Below are 15,324 nucleotides of genomic sequence, written 5' to 3'. Positions count from 1 at the left end.
AGAGAGAGAGAGAGAGAGAGAGAGAGAGAGAGAGAGAGAATCTGTAACCCTTTCTTCTAAGTATTTGGTTCGTTTGTTTATTGATTGAATGATTGATTGATTGGGACAGGGCCTTGCTCTCTAATTCAGATTGGCCTTTAACTCAGTGATCATCCTGCATCAGCCTCCTCTTTACTGAGATTACAGGTGTCCATCACCAGGCTGGGTGTGTCATTTTTGAGATTCAAATTGTTTATTACTTCAGGTACAAAAGGAATATTTCATGCTAACTGATTCATCCATAGAATATTGTTTTTATTTGCCTTTTAAGTCCTTTCTCTTAATTTATTATTTTCTTTAAAAAAATTTTTAGTCTTTTATGTTTATTTATGTGCTACACAGTTTGGACTCATAGTGATCCTCCTGTCCCAGCCTCCCCAGGGCTCAGATTATAGGGTTACATTGCTATGCCCAGTCTCAGTGGCCCAGGGCTAGGCATGTGGTCCTGGAGGTACAGGGGTTCAAACTCGGGGCTTCGCACTTGCCAGGCAGGTACTTACACCACCAAGCTACCTCCCCATCCCTTTTCACTTATTTTTCTCTTTTATCATACATGGGCTGTGTTCTTTCATTTTCCTTGCCTGAGTAGAAAGCCTCTTGAAAATTTTAGTTTACACACTGAATATGTCGATGCATCGCACAGTATTTTCAAGATCTTTCCATGCAGCTATGTACAGATTTCCTCTGGAGCTTCTATCACTGCATTCTCTAGGTAGTAAATTTCTGCAGTATGTGTCAGCCACATTCTATTTACTCCTATCTGACTTGGAGCTCTGATCACCTCAGTTGCCTCTGAACTCCAACACGGATGAACGTCTTTACAAGGGCACACATTGCAAAATGCTCTGCACGACATTCTTAGGAGGCGACAGGACCGACATCAGGACACTAAAAGATTAAGTATCTGTCAAGGCTACTGTCCAGACTGAAGGTGACTAGGGACAAAGATACACTCCATGTCCTTCTTTGAATTATGAGCAATTTGTAACAAGCTCTGCATGGGACTGGATCCCTCTTGTTCCATCTGGAGTCACACTTTCCAGTGTTCCTAGGAAGTCGTCATCCCAAGGAGACCCTGTAGTTGCCAATGGTCACCCTTAACTATCACTTTGCCAAAATTAGACTTAGGCACTTCAGGGTGTCCATGAGCACCAACTAAATTCCATCATTCTATTTCAGATTAGAATAAAAGCCAAGGAGTAAGAGGAGTGTGTCGGACGCTGTCGCAGGAACTCAGAGTGGAAGATGCAGCAAGCAGGGCAGTTCACAGTCGACAGTAGAGCAAGATGGCAGGCGGAGGAGCCACTGACAGGTCACACACACCTTCCATTGCTGATGCCTTGGAGAGTTTTCCCAAGCCAGGAGGAAAGGCTCCACCCAGCACCTACTCCAAGCTGAAAGTAAGTGTAACAGTATACATCATGGCACTGCTAACTGATTTCATTGAAAAGATTCCTCTTTTGTGGTTTTCTATCTTTGCTCAGCCAGCTAAACTTTGCCTGAAGCAGAGAGCCCGCTGATGGTCCCTGGACTATAAATAATACTGCCGGGTTTATCACATGAAGGGACTTTGGCGCTTCATGGTACAGCGATCACGACCTATTGGGATATCCCCTGGACAGACTGGGCTGGATCGCAGCCAGTGGCATGGAGCTAAGCATAAGGAGATCGGAAGCATACCACGTTCCAAAGCTTCTGCTCTGCTCTGCAGAAGAGACAGCAGGGACTGATCAGGAATACTTAAAGCCAGCCAAACCTGGATTCTTCAGGAGGAACTTACTTAACCACTCTGAACCTTGGCTTTCTATCAAAAACACTGATGCCATGATGTGTTTATTGCAGAATTACTGTTATTGATTAGAGGCAACATGCATGTCACACCCAATGCACTTGATAAAAGGCTGCTGAGTGACGACTACCATTGGTCCCCCCTCCCCAGCAGTCATCCGAACAGCTTGGTAGGGTCCCCTCTAATTGGAATCAATGGACCATGCTCTTTGGTCCAATCATAGTTCTGTGTGGCTGCCCACTTTTCATCAGAACTAAGCATAGACATCTACAGTTCTCTCTGATTCTTTGGGTCTTGTAAAACATACTACATAAATGTTTATCTTGTTCTCATGTTCATCCATCTTTTATTAGAGGTGCCTCTGCCTCAAGAACCTTGTGATATGAGAGAAATCTCTTAGTCCCATGAAGACAAACCAAAAAATGAGGCCGAACCCAGCTGTATGAAAGGGACATCCGATGGTCTGAATCGCAGCTGTCTGATGGGACTTTCTCAGTGATGAGCAGTCTATACATTGTGACCTGATACAGGAGCAACTGCACATCTGGCCAGTGAATACTAGACATAAGGACCTGGTAGTGTTTTTAATTTCAGTACTGAGGATTGACCCCTGGACCTGCACACTGAGCTATCTCCTCTGTCCTGTTTATGTTTTATTTTGAGACAAGTTACCACTAAATCAGTAAGTTGCCTGGGCTGGGGTTTGAATTTGCGACCCTCCTGCTCCAGCCTCTCAGAGAGCTGAGGTAACAGGCCGTGTAGCTGTGAGGAACTGAATTTTTAATTTTATTTTAGTTAACTCACATTCACAGTTAAATTTAAGTAGCCCCATGGATACTGTACTGGACAGCACAGCTATAGCCATTCATAGAATACATAATCCTCATGCTGATAAATATTTAATATTGTAAATATTAATTATTTAATTAAAATATCTGATTCATCCATCAAAGGAGGAGGAAAACAGCCTAGATCAAAGCGGGGCAAAAAGTATACATATCGGGGCCTGGGAGATAGCTCAGTAGAATAAGCGCTTGCCTGGCAAGTGCAAGGTCTTGAGTTCAATCCCAGGTGCCGCAAAAAAAAAAAAAGTATACATATCATAATGGTCAATAGATGCCCAAATACATCAGCAGTTAGGTTAATTACAAAAACAAATGTAAAACAAGAAGACTGTTTGAAATTAGAAAGTTGAACACTGCAGTTTATAACTTGCTGTTCAGTTATGGAAATTTCTTGAGAAGAGCTGCGCAGCTACTCCCGTTTCTCTGCACTCTGGAGGTCTCAGTATGTGAGCCATCTGGTCAACCTGTTCAATCTACATCTAGGTGTCAGTCTTTTCCCCCAATTTTTCCATTTATTTATCTTCGCTGGATTTTTATTATTTTTTCCATATCTGTCAACAATCTTTATTTTAACTAAGATCTACCTATTGTTTGTCCTTTCCACTGAATTTTGTTCTCAATGTTTCATTTCTGGAGTTCTTTTCAACTCCTTTTCAGTGTGTGAACCCTCACACTGCAGCCTCCTTCTCCCTCTTCCCTGCGGCTTTCACTCCTTCCAGCACTTTCCGGATGCCAAGCACAGCCACTCCTCAGTGCCTCTCAGACCATTCCAGCCCTGCGAGCTCCAGTACGCTTCTTCCCACTGTGTCTAATCATGCTTTGTCATGGTAAATTATTTTCTTCTATGATTCATAAATGTTACACTTCAGAATTCTTTATTATCCTGGTCTGTTGCAAATGTAGCTACACAGGGTTCTGTTTCTACTGAGTACTCCAGGATATTTTCTTGGTGTGAAAAGACTGGAGTTCCTGTTAAATTCCTAGAAAGAATGTCAAGTGAGACTTCATATTTGAATACGGACAAGACTTAGCGCTTTGGTTTCTCAGAGGAACTTTATCTGGGTTTTAGTTTTTAGTTTTCTAACTCTCCTGTCACTGAGACAGAGTTCTGAGACCTTTCCTCTGGCCCCATTGCTTCTTCCCTCGTGGCAAATCCTTGCCTTTGGTCCTTAAGAAAGCTTGAAACCTTCATGTTGGCTTCTACAGGCTACATCCAGGATCCAGTTGACCTCAACCCCACAGCATGCTGGGAAGATAACTGCTGTGGCCATAATGCTCCTTTCCCTGCCACCAGTGACCTCCACCTCACAACAATGAGTGTAGTTACTTTTTAATCCTAAATTTTAGGTGGTTGCAGGGGATGAAGAGCTCTGCCTTGACTCAGCTCCCAGCTCCTAGAATGACCCCATGATCTCCCCACCACGCACCCTCCTCCATCTGCCACCACTCTTCAATTTGTTCAGGTCAGCCTGCTCCTCCTGGGCAAACCCAGGCCCAGAATGTCCATCACCTTACATAACACTTCCAATCACACCAATAACATTGATACCTTTAGTTGATCTTCTAAGGACGCGTGGCGCCACAGAGGTAAGAGACTCTCATGGGTGTGCGCGTTGCCTTCGGGTGTTGCTCCAGCTTCACGCCTCTTCTGTTCAAGAGCCTTTACGCTCCAACTTTCTCAGAAGCCCAGCCCTCGTGCTGTCTTCCTGCTGAGCAGGGCAGGAAGGCGGACTCGCCTCATGGAAAGTGGACCTCACTTGATCAGGACTTGTGGGTTCGCAAGTCCATGGAAATTCTGGGTGAGGAGTATTTTCCCTGTCTTTCAATTCTCAATTCTCCCAGATGACCCAGAAGAAACAGAAACCAAACAACTATTGCGAGAGTTTTTAATTCAGAAAATTATAGTTAATCCATAAACAAAAGAGAAAATAAGTATCAGCATCTGTAAGGATTGTTTTGACATTCATAAGCATGTGTACACACATACACTATAAAATGTGTCTATTGATTCAACAAATATTTATTAAGCACTTAATAAGCAATGTGTTAGCTTCCAGGGATATAATTAAAAGCGAAACTCCTTAGCTGCCTTCCTCTCCTGCTAAACTATAAATCTTAGGCAGTGAGAAGCTAAGCTTTGTCTATTCACTGCTGGACCCAAATGGTTAGCAGTATGCTAGCACTTAATGGTATTTGTTGAATGAATAAATCACAGATTACACATAAGTGAACGACACTGCAAAGATGAAATCAAAAGGGAGTCTCTGGGAAGGCCTTGGAGTAGGGCATGTGCTTAACACTCGTGAAGCTACCTAAATGGAAAGTCATAAGAAATTGTTCCACAATCCAGTAAGCAAAAAATAATAAAACTGTTCTTCTGAGTCACTCATGTGGACACTTTTCCTCTCAGCAAGAGCTCCATAACCCTGCTCAGTCTCCTCCGCATCTCCTCATGGCTCGCTCCTCTCCTGGCTTGGTTTCCTTTCTGTGTCCCTGAACTGGAAGTTTCACAGGCCCCACAGCTTCCTCACATTAGGTAACAGATGGTTCCACAGTCCCTCAAGTCACAAACCGGAGTCTCTGTTCAGATTATTGAAAGGTTCTGATCCCCCTTTCTGCTAGAGTGAGAGGCAGCCAACCTGGGCCTTGGGAAACGGAGGGTGAGCTTCCGCACTTTCTGCCCTTCCCCTTCCTCTAAGTAGCTATTAAGTTTTCAAAAGTTTAACTTATGTACAATAATATTCCTCAGTTTTTACTAGTCCATGTTTGTAGAGCATGGTTACAGTCTGTCTTGGTTGCTTTTCTCTGAGACAAAATGCCTAACACCTAAAGTTAATGGCGAGCAGCCTGCTTATACTATAAGGGAGGAGAAGAGGTTTGCTGCCCCCTTTTCTGCTCTTGTTGCTGTCTTCTGCCACCAGATGGTTGCCCCTCAGCCATGCCACCCTCCCTTGAAGCAGGCTGATTACAGACTGAAACCTCCCCAGACTGTGACCTGAGTAAACCCTTCCTCCTTTAACTATAGGTGGTAGGCATTCTGTCTGAGAGCAAAGCAACCAAGACAGACTGTAACCATGTTCTACAAACATGGACTAGTAAAAACCAGAGGAATATTATTGCATATAAATTAAATTTTTGAAAACTTAATAGCTAATAGAGGAAGGGGCAGGGCAGAAAGTGTTGCTCCCCCTAGGGTGGATCCTTTACACCCATGCCATCTCCGTGCCTTCCTCTTGCACAGACTGAAGAAGTTTTCAAAGTGAGGATGCTGGCCCCCTGCTGAGTGAGTTAAATTCTAAACCTCTCAAGTTGACACACTCAGCCAACTATTACAACATCTGGAAATGTAAACAGCCTCCCAGGGCACGTCCTCTTCAGCCCCAGATGTAGCAATGCTGAATCCCTCAGTTAAGCTTCTAAACTTTTCAAGTTGACACACTTTATCAAGTACAACCAGTCCTTGTGTGCAACTGGCACATGTATGTAACACATCTTAGTTCCTTTCAGCCAACTTCTTCCCCCTCCTTCCTCTCCCCTCCTCTATTTCTTGATCCTTTCTCATTTGAGAAAGATCCATCTCTCCTTTCCTGTTCTCTTTTTTTCTCTTTATTTAGAATTTGGGGTTCTCATGTATGAGTAACCATGCAATATTTAAGCTGTGGGTAAGATTTATTTTACCTGATTATGGCTTCAGAATCCACCCTTTTGCCACAAATGGCTAGCGTTTACTGTCCTTTATGGCACCGTGGTGTCCTACTGTGTGTAAGCACTACATTTCTTCTATGCACTTGCTTGTGCATGGGCACACAGGCAGCTACCTAGAGCTGGCTACTGTAAGTTGTCCTGCTAGGCATGCAAGTGTGCATGTGTCACTCTAACCTGAAGCTGTTACCTCTCTGGGGAAGAGACCTAGGAGGGCACCACCGGGTCAAAGGGAATTTCTAGCTTTAGCTTTCTGCATAAGCCCATACTGATCTCCACAACCCTTACACTTGCCGAGGACCTGGCCATGACGCCCAGTTGCCTGTAAGAGAGGCCTGGCGAGAGAAAAAAACAAGAGACAGAGACAGATTTAGCAATACGTAAAGGAAGCAGGGAGGTCAGCACCTCAGGATGGGCAAGACACGGACCGCTCTGGCCGGCCTGCAAGTGGATCACTTCCGTCAGCTGGCACTTAAAACTTATTCTAAAACTCTAGCTATAAAAAGCCTTCATTTTAAACTTTCTCTGTAGTTAATATACATTTATTTTCTGACCTAGCAAACAAAGGGAGTGAAATCATTACAACCTTTGTTACACTGTTACTGTCTCCTACAGGTAATTACCATAGAAATCTATGCAGTTGATGTGATTGTATATAATATTTAGAATCCATCAACTATTGCTCAGGATAGCATGTAAAAACACAGAAACAACCTCGCACTCTGCTTACAATGTTTCCAACCTAGCTGTGCTGACAGCCACCTGACCAGTGAGTTAGGCTTTCTCTGCCCTCCAAAACATGCAGGAAGGGTAGTGTTTTTCTTACAGTTGTTCCAAAACGTATTAAATATGCTGGCAAAAAAATAAGCTGCAAAACAGAATGAGGACAGAAATGGTGAAAATTAGCAAAGCAATGCTCTGTCCTCCCTCTGCTGGTTCCCCAGTAGAACAGCTCTTCAAAGTTCTGCAGAAGTGAAATCCATGGCCTCTGAGAGGCACTAAGAATTCCCAGTGTTCATCTAAGCCCAGCAAACCCGAGCCCACCCAGCCAATGTATCCATCCCCACACTCTCCCTGTCACTATGGATGGCAAATGTGGGAAACACAGCAAGAGATTCGAAAGGCTCAACCTGTTTTCCAAGACAACAATTCCGGAAGGGATTTAATGCCACATATCATACATGTAATATATAAGAGTACATTTTAGAATTTTCTAAAAATATGATCCTTATACATTGAGATATAGCCTATGGCAGTAGAAAAAACCCTACATCTCAAGTTAGAAGAGCTGGGCTGAGATGTGACTCTCCCTCCTACTGGAGGCACAAGTGCCACACATATAGGTGCCACTTACATATCAGCCATAAAATACTGCCATTTCTCACTGAATTTCATCAACCTAGAACCAAAGATGCTATGCAACCAAATTGTTGGAGCTGTTTCTAGTTCTAATATTTCTAGTCACAAGTGCTGTTGGATTACACGACCTTAATGATCCATTTCTGCTTTCTGTCAGTCCACTTGGTCATCCGCAGACAAGCAACCCAGGTGAAGGCATTGCTGTAATTCTCTACTTCTGTCCAAGTGGGGACACTGTGTAAGCATACTGCAGGCTCTCAGATGAGTCCTAATTGATACAGTAGTGACTACGCCAGCAATGAAGAAGCCTGGGACTTACTTTGAGCCAGATTCTCTCCCGGCTACGTGGCAGCATTCTGGTAGCAGCTGTGGGCGGATCTGTATTTCCTTCCCAGGCCACACCTACAAGAGTCTGAAATCTCCAAATGAGAAAAATCAGAAGCTAAAAATGCAGCTGCAATCTGTTGTCCTGCCCAATCAGCAGTGAAGATCAAGTGCCACATTTCACGAAGTCAGCTGACTCTTAAATATCACTGGGGACAAGATAAGCGGGGGTCAAAGAGTCAGGGGTCAACAGACTCAAATAACAGCTCCATTTTCTGGAGTAATCTGATCTTCAAAGATTAAAATACAGCACATCGTGAATGAAGGAGTGTGTGTGAGTTGACTGCCCATTATTCCTAGGCACACTTGGAGGTCAACAGACAGTAGTAAGAATAATCAAGCTATGAGCTACGCGTAATTGGAAGCTTACTCTGCCAGTTATGAATATGGCTGCTTATACACACACATACTCAATGACACTGATTTATTCCTCACGACAATCCTAAATGATACTAGTATCCTTTCTTTATGGTGCAGTATTTTCAGCTGGATGCATAGTGAGCATTGGTAAGAAACATCAGAGTTGTGAATGTGCAATTTCACCAGGAAGAAAGTGCCTGCAAAGCTGGGGCCTGGGACAGCACAGATGCCAATGGTGCAGTGTTTGAAGACTAGAAAGTCTGCGGGTAGAGAGTCCTGAGTGCTTATCACTGTCTCTTCTCTGATTGATGGTGCTAGGGTTTGGATCTGGAATGTCCCCCAAAAGATTCATTGTTCTGAGATTGTGCTCTAGGAAGATGATGGGGGTCTCGGGGGTGCTATATTCATCAGCAGACTAATCCACTCATGAATGAGTCACTAACTGGGTTGCTTGGGGGTGGGGCCTGGATGGGGAAGAGGTGGGTCACTGGGGCTGTGATGTGGAGTGATGTGTCTGCCTCCCCAGCTCCTCCCTTCTCTACCTTCCTCCTGGTCTCCCTGATGAGCAGCTTCTCCCCGCCTAGACTCCTCTACCATCCCATTTCTGCTCTGGAGCTGGCCAGCCAGAGTCTGACCCTGAGCCAGAATAAACTCCTCTTCCTCCTTTAGATCGTAGATGTCAGGCTTTGCATCTCAGTGACAAGAACGTGATTAAGACAGATTTTGGTACCAGAGAAGTAAGGTTGCTGCTGTACTACCTGACCATGTGGTTCAGAAACTTTTGGGATGGTTGATCTGAGGAGTTTGGAAAGGTTTGTGGATAACAGCTAGAGAAGGCCTAGAATACTGTCAACAGAATTTTTGGGGGAGATTCTGGTCAGAGCTTAGAAGACCAGAACGCTTCCTGAAATGAAAACAGTAAAGACCAGACTCAGAAGGTTCCACTGGAAACATAGACTCCATTAGCAGTTGGACTCGAGACCATGTGTGTTACAGTTGGCAGAAGACTGGCTTACACTTTGCTCATGTACTGAGACTTTGAAGAAGGCTGAGATTAAGGGTAGCCGACTAATTAAATGAGTGGAAGAAACATGAAGGCAGCCCAATGTTTAATCTCAACACAAGCACCACTCACTATTTTCAGCTGGATGCATAGTGAGCATTGGTAAGAAACATCAGAGTTGTGAATGTGCAATTTCACCAGGAAGAAAGTGCCTGCAAAGCTGGGGCCTGGGACAGCACAGATGCCAAAAAGATTAGCATTAAAAATAAGCCAAGTATCTTGCATCAAAACAAGAAGAAAGATGGCTTGAAGGCATCTTAAGAATCACAAGATCCCACCCTTTGCAGGCTCAAGGGTACAAGAGTAAGAGTCTTTGGTTTGAGAAGAGACCCCCAGCATGCCCTGCTCCAGAGGCAGCACCTGTGCAGCTGGTTCCCTGGGATTCACTTCACAGTATTCGGGCATTTGGAGACCTCTGCATCCATGATCCACATAGGCCCAGGTACCACTCACAATGGCAATATGCGACTGCTTTTATAAGCATGCCAAATGCAAGTTTTGGGTTCTGGGAGGCTTCCAGCCAGATTTCAGAAGAAGGCATGGGATTCTGGGCAGTGTGCCAATGAAATGTCAGTGGGTGAAGCCACAGTGCAGTTAAGACATTGGGTATGCCAGAGAAATCACTCATCTCAGGAAGGGAGCAAAGCCACCTGTGCTGAGACAGGCCATGGGATCTGGGACCAGCAAAGTCACAGGGCTCAGGGACCCCAAGCACTTTGGGGTCTACATCTCACCAAAACTTGCTCTGGGTATTGGATATAGGCTCCCACATTTACCTGCTGGGTTTTGGTCCTGCTTGGCTCCCTGTTCTTTCTACCCAATCTGCTCATTCGGGAATGGGAATACTGGCTTATGCCAGCATATGTTTAAATATGTGACTTTCCTTTTTATTTTTACAGGGACTCATAGTTAAGAGTTTGCCTTGACCTTTAGAAGATACTCTGGACTTGGAATTTTCAGCAATACTAATTGTTAAAACTGATAAATACTGAAGATGGATGAAATGTATCTTGTATAAACACTGTTACATATTACATCTAGAATTTCCCCTCAAGTTCTCAGAGTTATATCTTGTTACAATTTGTGTCTAATATCCCTCCAAAGCCTCATGCAGTCCTAGGTGGGGCTTTTCAGAGACAGCTGGAACTGGAGTGTATGACACTGAGATCAAGGGTGTGTGATTACTAAACTATTCCACAGACTGCTTTGGCATTGTTCTGAGTAGGATTAAAGGAGCCCCACAGTGGGTGCGAGTTCTGTGGTGCCTATGGGTGGGTGGGCTGGATTCAGAGACAAAGAACCGAAAGAGGAGCTTTGCGTCTTGCTCATGGCTGTTCATGTGCTGCTTGTTGCTTACTGCCACACTGCTCTGCTAGCTGCTGTCTGCCCTGCCATGGACTATTATTCTTCTGCAATGCCCCTCTGCCATGTGCCACCCCTGGAACCACCTATGCACTGAACCTTCTATGAACTGTGAGCGAAATTAACCTTTCCTCTTCTAACTTTGGGTGTCACAGATTTTGTCTCAGCAATGAGAAAAGGTAACTAAAATGTAACAGGTCTTTTCAAAGACTTAATAGTCTTGGTGTGCTATACTCCTAAGTGGATCCATCCACTAATGTGTTCAGTGGTGTGCTGTTCAGAGGTGGGCCTGGTCAGGAGAGGCTGGTCAACAGGGCTGTGACCTGGAAGGGTCCATCTCCTTTCCCTGGCTCGGTCCTTCTCTCTCTGCTTCTTGGCCACCATGATGTGAGACGCTGGAATCCCCTGCTGTGCTCTTCCACCATGCCCTTCATCATGCCACCACGTCCACGAGTTGTCCACTAGAACCATGAAGCCAGCCAAACATGGATGGTAACCATGAGCCAAAATAATCCAAGGTTGCATGTGCCAGGTAGTGTCCCAGTGATGCAAACAGTGACTAAGGCATGCATCTTCAGGGAGCCAGTGGCACAATGGCATGGCTTAGATCTAGCATGTCTCCTCAAGCCCTCCTGTGTTCAGGGATGGGCCTTATGGAAAATGCCTGCCTCGTGAGGATGCTATACTCATCAGAGGTAAATGCGCTATTTGGAGGGCCTAGATGTCAACCCCTAAGGACATGACCTGGAAGGGGACACCTTCCTCTCTGGCTCCTCACCACTCTGTCTCTGCTTCCTAATCACAAGCATTTTTCTTTTGTGGCAGACCCTTCTACGAGGTTGTTCTGCATTGGAGCAAACTGGCTGCCCATTAAAACCATAAACCAAAATACACCTGTCCTCCTTTATGATGCATCAGGTATTTTGTCCCAGTGACGGGGAAGATGATTTGATTTGAACACAAATTGTTTAAGTACCAGAAAATGTTTAGTCTTGTGTTTTCTACTCTTTTCTAGTGGACAGAAACACAAACTACAGTTATACCTTGATTCACAAATGCTTCTATTTGCAAACAACTTGGTTTACAAACAGAAGCATATGGAAATTTTTTGCCTCTGTTCTTAAACTCCATTTGAGGTGGCAAGCACACCCATGGCCATCTTTCCCACATCAACACAAATGTAACCATCTCCCCAAAAAGTGTAAAACAAATCAAGTTCATAAGCTGATGCCTACATCCCCAGCCGTGGACAGGTACCAGCAATCAGTCCACAGCCCTTGGTGTTCTTCATCCCAAGCTCATGGAGCTTTGTCAGTCCACTACCCAGATCAGCCAGGCCCCACCGCAAGGCCAAGGGGATGCTCCCACGGGGGCCCACAGCTGTCCCTGGTGCTACGTCCTCTTCCCCGGAGTCCTGCCCACTGCCTCCTGGAATTCCCAGCTCTGCCTCCTTCCCAGGCCTCCTGATGGGTCTCTCTGTGCATCTCCTCCCTGGTCCACACCCCGGACATCCCTAGGTAGCAAGCAGGCATCACTGCAGAATTTTATACTTGCTTCCCTTCTCTCACGGGTCACAACCTGCAATCCTGTTGTCATGTCTAAAACTATTATGTCATACATTTTCTCATTTTCTAGTTCTAATAGGAAAGCAGTTCTTCACAAGGGAAGATCAACATGTTTAAACCTAAATAAAATTTGAATTGTGTTGTGTACTCTTAAAGTTCATACTCAGAGTTTTTGTTTTGTTTTGTTTTTGAAAGAAAGCCTTTATATTTAACACAGTAAAGCTTTTTTTGGGAAATGCTCTTTAGGAGCTTCTAGAGCTGTGCTTTCCAATATGGTGGCAAGTCACAAGACCTCTTGTTCTGTGCAGAGCTGCTGAAAACATAACCACACAGCCAATATTCAAGACTTAGCATTTTTTAAAAAGCGTGAAACATATTTATTAGATTTTTGTAAGTCAAGATGACAGTGTTTTAGAGATTTGGAGGGGTTAAAATTATATTTACAAAATTAATTTTTTTTTCTGTATCTTATGGAAGCATCTACAGGGTGTTCAGGGTCTCACTACTAGATCAGACTCACAGTGATCCGCCTGTTCACAGCCTCCCAAGAGCTGGGATTATGGGCACGTGCCACAACGCCCAGCGTGCCCCAGGGGTGGGACCAGCAGGGCAGGCCTGGGGATCGAACCCAGCCCTGCACCTGCTTGCAGGAGCTTTAATCTGCTGAGCTATTTGGCCGGCCCTATAAAATTAATTTCATCTGCTTCCTTTTACCTTTTTAGTATTTCTACTGGAAAATGCACAGTAATCCTTGTGAGTCCCACTCCTCCATGAGTGGTCTGTGCTGCCTTCCAGCTAGCTTTCCTGCCGACACAGAGCCCTTTCTTGGCTTGTGGAAATCTTTTCTTGGTGAGGTTTCCCACTACTTTACTGTCTTTTCCTTCCCAGACCCCTTTGAAAACTGAAATCTGCTGTTCTCACATTGCATTGTGGTCCAAAATCACTCATTGGCACCTGCTTAAAGAGCAGATTCTCAGACCTCCAATCAGAGATCCTGACCTGACAGACCAGGGTGGGGACCAAGAGACTAACTCAGTTAAGAAGAATGATGCTCTACAAACATGGAGCAACTTTCAGCTCTATTCTTCGTCATCTTACCTCGTGCATTCCTTGGGAATTCATCTTCCTAAACTCATCCCATCTCCAAAAGTAAAGCTATTATTACTCAAAAACTAACATTTCCCCAGTGTCTGATCTTCCCAGTGTGATCCCCCTCACGTCCTGAGCTTTCCTGCCACCTGCCCAGGAAGAATTCTCCTTGGATAACGACACAGCATACACAGAATCGAAGCCCCAATCTCTCTTCTCAGCCCAGAACTCCTTTTGATCTCCTAGTTGGCGGAATTCAAACCCTAACATCACATCCTCTCCCTTCTAACATCTACATTTAACCAGCTACAATATATGCTATTAGTGATTGTGTAATTGCTATCCTCTAAGCCTTCTGAATGCCTATAGTGCAGCTGGCACCCCTGAAATGTTCAGGCAGACAGCCACTGTCACATAACGGGGCCCTGTGTGCTGCACACCCTGCAGCACTCTCCCCATCCTTATCCTCCTGGATGCAAGTGGCAGCCCCAAGCTGGTACAACTGGAAGTGTCTCTGGACATTATTAAATGTCTGGCCATGAGCAGTGGAGGAAAGAAACCCTCCCTCACACCAGACCCCATCTCAGCTGACATCATCAACCATCTGAACGAGGCTAAGAGATCCCACACCTTGTCAGAGCTGAACCTTGCCCCCGTTCTTTACCTTGTTTTAGTTTTCATCAGGAAAAAAACTCAGTTCTAATAGTTTATTCTTTATTTATTTTTGTATTTTAGGGAAGGGTCTATAGGGTCTTCAGGGTCTCACTACTAGATCGGACTCGTGGTTATCCCGGTTTACAGCCCCCCAAGAGCTGGGATTATAGGTGCGTGCCACCAAGCCCAGTCTCAATTGCCGTCTCACCGTGCCTCAGATGCAGAGCCGGCATGCCCAGGAATCAATCCCCCAGCCCCTGTGCCTGCTTGCAGGTGCTTAATCTGCTGAGCTATTTGGCCAGCCCTCTAATAGTTTTAAAACATCAGAATTTATCTTCTACTCCAGCCATACTAAATACCTCTGCAATTTTATTAGACATGGATGAAATTCCTAAGAGGAGTTAACTGTAGACAGTAAGCAAGCTAGTAGTTTATGACACAAATACACAACTCCTAGGTATTAAATATAGAATGAGTAAGCATGCAGTTCACAAAACACAGGCAGAATTGTGTTAAATATAAATAGTATGTCAGTAAACTGTAAGACATGACCAAGTTAAAACAAATAGAAAATATGCTGAACAGAGTCATTTAAAGCCCAAAGGTCCGGAAAAAGTTGTTAGGAACAACCACTAACAGACAACTGTCAACCCTAAACCAGCCACCCATCCATACCCTGATGACGCCTAGAACAGTTCCGTATTTTCCAACCCAAGAAATGCAAATAAAACCTGTGTCTGATGGGCACCCTGACTCCTCAGCTCTTCTGCCCAACAGAGCGGGCACGTACCGTGGCTCCCAGCATCTCCCCTCTGCAGTTTCCTTCCCTCCTGGAACCCTAGCTCCAGCTCTGGAGCATTTCACCGCTGTAGAGGCTCACCCGGCTGTCAGGACACATCAACCTAAGGCGGAGGTGGCCTTCCGTTGCTCGTACATCATCAAAGGCACCTCAACTTACTACAATTATTACTTCTTGCTTGTTGCGGGTTCCTTAAATTGATTCACTAACCCTTTTTAGTAAAGAACCTTCATTTGATCTGTGAGGTTTGTCGCATGGCCTCTGGGATAGTCAACGTGAAGGCCATCACCGCGTAAAGTCTCTGGAGTGGAGAG

This window comes from Octodon degus, unplaced genomic scaffold, assembly GCF_000260255.1.
Source record: "Octodon degus isolate 3935 unplaced genomic scaffold, OctDeg1.0 scaffold00193, whole genome shotgun sequence".
In the NCBI taxonomy this organism is placed as follows: domain Eukaryota; kingdom Metazoa; phylum Chordata; class Mammalia; order Rodentia; family Octodontidae; genus Octodon; species Octodon degus.
Note: the sequence above shows the minus strand (reverse complement) of the source record.